The sequence below is a fragment of the Triticum urartu genome, chromosome 2, assembly GCF_003073215.2.
Source record: "Triticum urartu cultivar G1812 chromosome 2, Tu2.1, whole genome shotgun sequence".
In the NCBI taxonomy this organism is placed as follows: Eukaryota; Viridiplantae; Streptophyta; class Magnoliopsida; order Poales; family Poaceae; genus Triticum; species Triticum urartu.
The window spans coordinates 414,829,625-414,835,783 of NC_053023.1; positions in this window are offsets into that span (position 1 = coordinate 414,829,625).

A 6,159-nucleotide genomic window follows, 5' to 3' on the forward strand; every position below is an offset into this window, starting at 1 on the left:
GAGAAGGAGAGGCAGCCAAGGGGGCGCCCTAAGTAGGAGGAATCCTACTTGGGCACCTCCCAATTCAGCCTCCTCCCCTTCCTATTCCTATTCGGAGTAGGAAGGGAAGAGGGGGAAGGGGGAATCCTATTCCCTTTTTCCTTTCCTCCTTCCCCTTTCCTTCTCCAATTAGGCCAGCCCATATCGGAGGGGCACACCAGTCCCTTTGTGGCTGGTGTTTCCCCTCTTTGCCCATAAGGCCCATATAGTTTGTCGGGGGTAGTCCGGAACCCCTTTCAGTGACCCGATACGTCCCCGGTACCCCCGAAACACTTCCGGTGTCCAAATACTATCGTTCTATATATGAATCTTTATCTCTCGACCATTTCGAGACTCCTCGTCATGTTCGTGATCTCATCCGGGACTCCGAAAAACATTGGGTCACCAAATCACATAACTCATATAATACAAAATCGTCATCAAATGTTAAGCGTGCGAACCCTACGGGTTCGAGAACTATGTAGACATGACCGAGACACCTCTCCGGTTAATAACCAATAGCGGAACCTAGATGCTCATATTGGTTCCCACATATTCTACGAAGATCTTTATTGGTCGTACCGTAATGACAACATATGTTATTTCCTTTGTCATCGGTATGTTACTTACCCGAGATTCGACCGTTGGTATCTTTATACCTAGTTCAATATCATTACCGGCAAGTCTCTTTACTCGTTTCGTAATGCATCATCCTGTAACTAACTCATTAGTCACATTGCTTGCAAGGTTTATCATGATGTGCATTACCGAGAGGGCCCAGAGATACCTCTCCGATACTCGGAGTGACAAATCCTAATCTCGATCTACGCCAACCCAAAAAACACCTTCAGAGATACTTGTAGAGCATCTTTATGATCACCCAGTTATGTTGTGACATTTGATAGAACACAAGGTATTCCTCCGATATTCGGGAGTTGCTTAATCTCATAGTCAAAGGAATATATTTAAGTCATGAAGAAAACAGTAGCAATAAAACTTAACGATCATTATGCTAAGCTAACGGATGGGTCTTGTCCATCACATCATTCTCCTAATGATGTGACCCCGTTCATCAAATGACAACACATGTCTATGGTTAGGAAACTTAACCATCTTTGATTAACGAGCTAGTCTAGTAGAGGCTTACTAGGGACACAGTGTTTTGTCTATGTATCCACACATGTATTAAGTTTCCGGTTAATACAATTCTAGCATGAATAATAAATATTTATCATGATATAAGGAAATATAAAATAACAACTTTATTATTTCCTCTAGGGCATATTTCCTTCACTTCTCTCATCGACGCGACAGCTCCTGAACGCCGCGTCGAATGGAGACGCCGACATCCTCGTCGTCGGGCTCCCTCTCCTCCGGATCGCCAACGCTCCGCCCCGTCAAGCCGGAGCCATAGGAGACGCCGCTCAGGCGGGTCATCAACGAGGGCGGCCATGGCCCCTCTCCTCCCTCTTCCCGCCTCGTCAGGCCAAAGACCGAGCCGGGGCTTCTCCCTGTGAAGAAGGAGCACGAGGCCATGGCCGCCGCCGACGAGACCGCCCTCAAATGGGTGCGGGAAGACTACGTTCGCGAGGAGATGGCGCGGCAGCACCGCACCCTCGAGGAGATCGCCGCTCGACGCCGTGGACGCGAGGTGGGCGTCGTCGTCTTCCTCGATGGCAGCGACGAGGAGGCGCCCGGTCCATCCAACCCCTCACGCATTGGCAACCCTAGTCAGGGGTGCAGCAGGGACGACGGCAGCACGCAGGACGACAGCGGCGACGACGACGACGACGTGACTACACCAAGTTCTACAGGCTGCTCGACATGTAGAAGGCGGGCGGCGGCTGCTGCTTTGATATTTAGTTGTTTTTAGTAGTAGTATTTAGTTCTTTTTAATGTATGTTTTCAGCTTTTTGTACAAATATCAATGAAATCACCCAGTTTGTCCGAATTTGTGTTGCGTTTGGCCGAATTTCGTCCGAGTTTACTTTTTGAAAAACGTCATCGGAGGCGACGGCTGGAAAACCACCCGCCCCCGCGTCGAATTTATCGCCGGTTCGCCCCCAGGCGGCGGTATTTCAAGCCCCGGGGGCCGAACGGCTGGAGATGCTCTAACGGTTCCCGTATGTAGCAGCGAATCATCCACCATACAAATGCTTTGAGCTCCGTGCGTTAGTGGGGCCATCTATATGTATAACCCTGTATTGTGATCGTCTATCTCTCGTATCTCTGCCTATAATCAAATTAGTGTCAGGTTGAATGGTGCCCATCTTAGCTACAGAATACATTTTGCTCAAAAAAAGCTACAGAATACATATGCATGTGATTTTGTCATAGAAAGGTAAAGGTGGGTCCAACAAACACGCACAAGCTCTCACCATATAAATTCATGGTTTTTATTTATCTTTTGAATAATTTCAATCATCCTGATCTTTTGAACTAGAATTTGGTTTTTGATGTTTTTTATATGTTTGAATTCCTGGCGACAAGACCTTCCGAACTAGACCAGTTTGTGATACAATTGAAAGGACTCTTAATTTTATAATTTCAAACCATATTTCAAATATATGAAAAAAAATTGACTATGACAAATATATGAAATTGATTGTTTCAACGAGCGACATGGTTATTTCAAGTATATGAAATTTGTATTTTTAAATATATGAATCAAATTTCATTATGTTTTTTAAGTTGCTTATTCAGTGTAAGAAAATATATAAAACGAGTTATTCCAAAATATGTGAATTGTTTAAATGTGTGGAATGGATTTTTTTTCACTATAATTGGAACAAGTCTTTTGATATAAGTGATTTTTTACACTAAAAATGAGTGAAATGTGTGTTTTAAAACAAGTGAATTTTGTTTTTAAAACGAGCAAAGTCAGTGTTTTGAAATGAGTGGAATTTTGTTTTAAAATAAGTAAACCATGTTTAAAAAATAGTGAAATTAGCATGTTTTTAACGAGTGAAATCATTTTAAAAAAATTAGTGAAATTGTTTTTGAAAACGAGTGAAATATGTGTTTTAGAATAAGTGAAACCAGTGTTTAAAAACGAGTGAAATTAGTTTTGTCTAATGAGGAAATCAATCATTTGGAATTAGTGAAACAGTCAAAATCACTCCTATGAAATAGCAAAATAACTTTATGTTTTATGGAAGTGATTTCAAAGATAATTGAAATATATAAAATAAAAAGTAGTTTAAATATATCCAAGATTGATCTTTTGAAGTCTTCTCACCATGGATTCAAATATATATAAAAAATTAAAAAAAGGACATTTGGTTCAAAACATATCGATCGTGCAACATATGAGACCGAAAATTAAATACATGTCATATGTATGGGGAGAGAGAATGTATGCATGCATGGTTATTTCTCTCCACTCTAACTCTCTCTCTCTCTCTCTCCTCTATAAATGGCTGACACATAACACCATTATTTCTTATTCATATAATGCTCTTCGATCTATTTATCTTTATTTAGCCAAGTTTGATGAGCGATCTCCAAGAGGTAATTGTGTATGATAGTTGAGTTCAATTTTGCAAGTAATCTACCACGGTGAATTTTTTTGGAAAAGGCTTGTGTTGTGTTGTTGCTACTAGGGATAAGAAGATGTTTGCGTAGATGTCTTTTGAACATAGGGCGAAGACAATATATCATCTACTTCATGGCATAATACTTAATGCGATACTCCATGTTTTACTTAATACTGTAAGATGCGTGTTGGATAGCGGTCTTGAGTGGGGTATTAGATATATATTTAGTTATATAATGGTGTATAGATGTTTGGACGTGATACTCATATGTTGATTATGCCGTGGATAGTCATAGTTATAAAATTTGTAATTTAATCGATACACAATTATAATTTGTTCACCACACCATGCTATCATTTGAAGAGAAACCACTAGTGAACCTATGGATACCGGTCCATTTTTCTTCTCATTTCTTTTGGTCTCGATCAAACGCTTTCTTACAATTCCTTGTTTTACTTTCTTGCTACAACCAAATCTTTCATACACTAGTGCATTTAATCCTTGTGCTGCAACTCTAATGGTTCAGTAAACCCGAAGGTCACCCACTTAAGGGAATTGCTGCTTGATACATACTCTTACACTTGGGGGGCCAATGCCTTCCTAGTTCAGAGGAAGCAATGTCGCACGTCCAATGGACCACATGTGCCTATTAAATAAAGACATATGGCATGACCCAAATATAGGCCCATTTAGCCAAAAATGTCAGATAAGTCAAAAGCCTGGTTAAACCCATGGTCCTAAGTCAAAAATTAGTAGATATGGCCCATGGAAGGTCCTTTAACAACATGCTTGCATGTAGCTCATTTACGACCCAAGTCCATAGTCCATTAGGACCTACGTGAATTTAGCCCATTACCAACACATGGGCCGTGCGACATGGTTCCAACCTATTGATACTTTCGGTCCATGTGTGGTCCATGACGTTTTTTGACCCATACGAGGCCCATTGTGTGTCTCAGACCATTAATGGCGCATGGTGCTTCTGGCACATCTAGAGCATGTGGTGCCTTTCGGCCATTAACTGCTCGTGACGACTCTTTCGACCTGTTAATGGCAGGTTGTGTCTTTGGTATATTGATGTCTTTTGGTCATTGATATCTTTCGGCCCATTAAGATCCATCATGGCTTTGGGCTATTTCCAAGTGTGGTCTTTTGGCCCGTTAACGAACGTGATGTCTTTGAGTCATCTCAGGTCTTTGATGACTTTCAGCCCATTAATGACTTGCCATGCCCATGGGTCCATTTCCAGCCCGTGATCTATTTTGGTCCATTAACAACCCAATATGTGTTTGCGCCCATTTATATCATGTGTGCTTTCAGGCATCTGTGGCCCATATTGTTTTTTGATCCATTTATGGTCTAAGGTCCTTTTGTCCTGTTTTGTGGCCCATGATTATTTTGGCCCGTTAAAGACCGATGGCATGTTTGGTCCAATAGCGGACCACTGGAAGCAACCTACAATAATTGACCATAAAGAGGCACTCTACACCAGGAAATTATGCATATTACATTCACTGGACATCAATTCGCCGCTAGTGAAAATAAACACAACAACAAAACAACCGATTACATATGTTGGGCATCAAAGTTCGCCACCAATGCAAATAAACACAGCAAGAAAATAAATTCAGACAACTGAGACCACTTCAAGAAAGCTTAAAAAACGTCATCCTGGGTACCGACTCTGCCGATAAGTAGCTTAGGAAGCTTATGAACATTCCCTTGCTTAGTTTTCAAATTCTCCGTGAATTGTTGTTGCTGACCTGCAGCCCCGCACACTGTCAGCGCCATCACCACATCCGAAAGCAGCGCGCCCCTGTGGAGCGCCTCTTCTCTACCTTCGTCATCCTACACCGATGGAGGAAATCATTGAGAGCGTCCTTGGTCTCGATGCACCCAACTGACAAATGAAATTCGTCATCGTGGTGACGACGCCTATAGCCGGTGATGTAGATGAAGGTGTGAAGCCATTATAATTTGTCACGGAGGAGGCGCACGCCATCACCCAAACTCCAACAACACTACCGCCGCCCATACTCTTCTGCCGGGCTTGTCGATGGCGATTCCCTCGGCCGCACGACTCTCTGTCGCCTCCTCTACTACGCACTACCGTTGCCACCACTCTTCCCTCCCTTCACCACTCTTGAATTTTGGAGTGATGGATCACCGACGCGCGGATGGGGCCGGAGAGGGGATAGTGAGGTCCGTCAGGGGACGGGGATGGATAGCAAGATCCCTTGCGCATCACCGCAATAGCGAGGGCATGTGTTGGTGGATCCCTCAGATTTCGGCATGGTGTCGTGGTGGTGACGGTGAAATCAATATGATAGACGAGAAAGGGGAATGGCCAAAAAATGTGATGCGTCTCAACTCACGAAAATTGAAGCAGAAGCCGATGAAACCCACCGCCTTGCCCAACCCACATGTCTGCGCTCCTTTCCATGCGGCGTGATTTCACGACAGTCAGCATGACCGGACGGCTGCAACGTGGCCGCTTGCGCACGCTCACAGTTTAACATTTGTGGGTAAAAAAGAACAGCTTGATCCGACAGACACGTTGTAGACACGCCGAAAATAATTCGGAGTATTGTTACCCTGGTCGGCG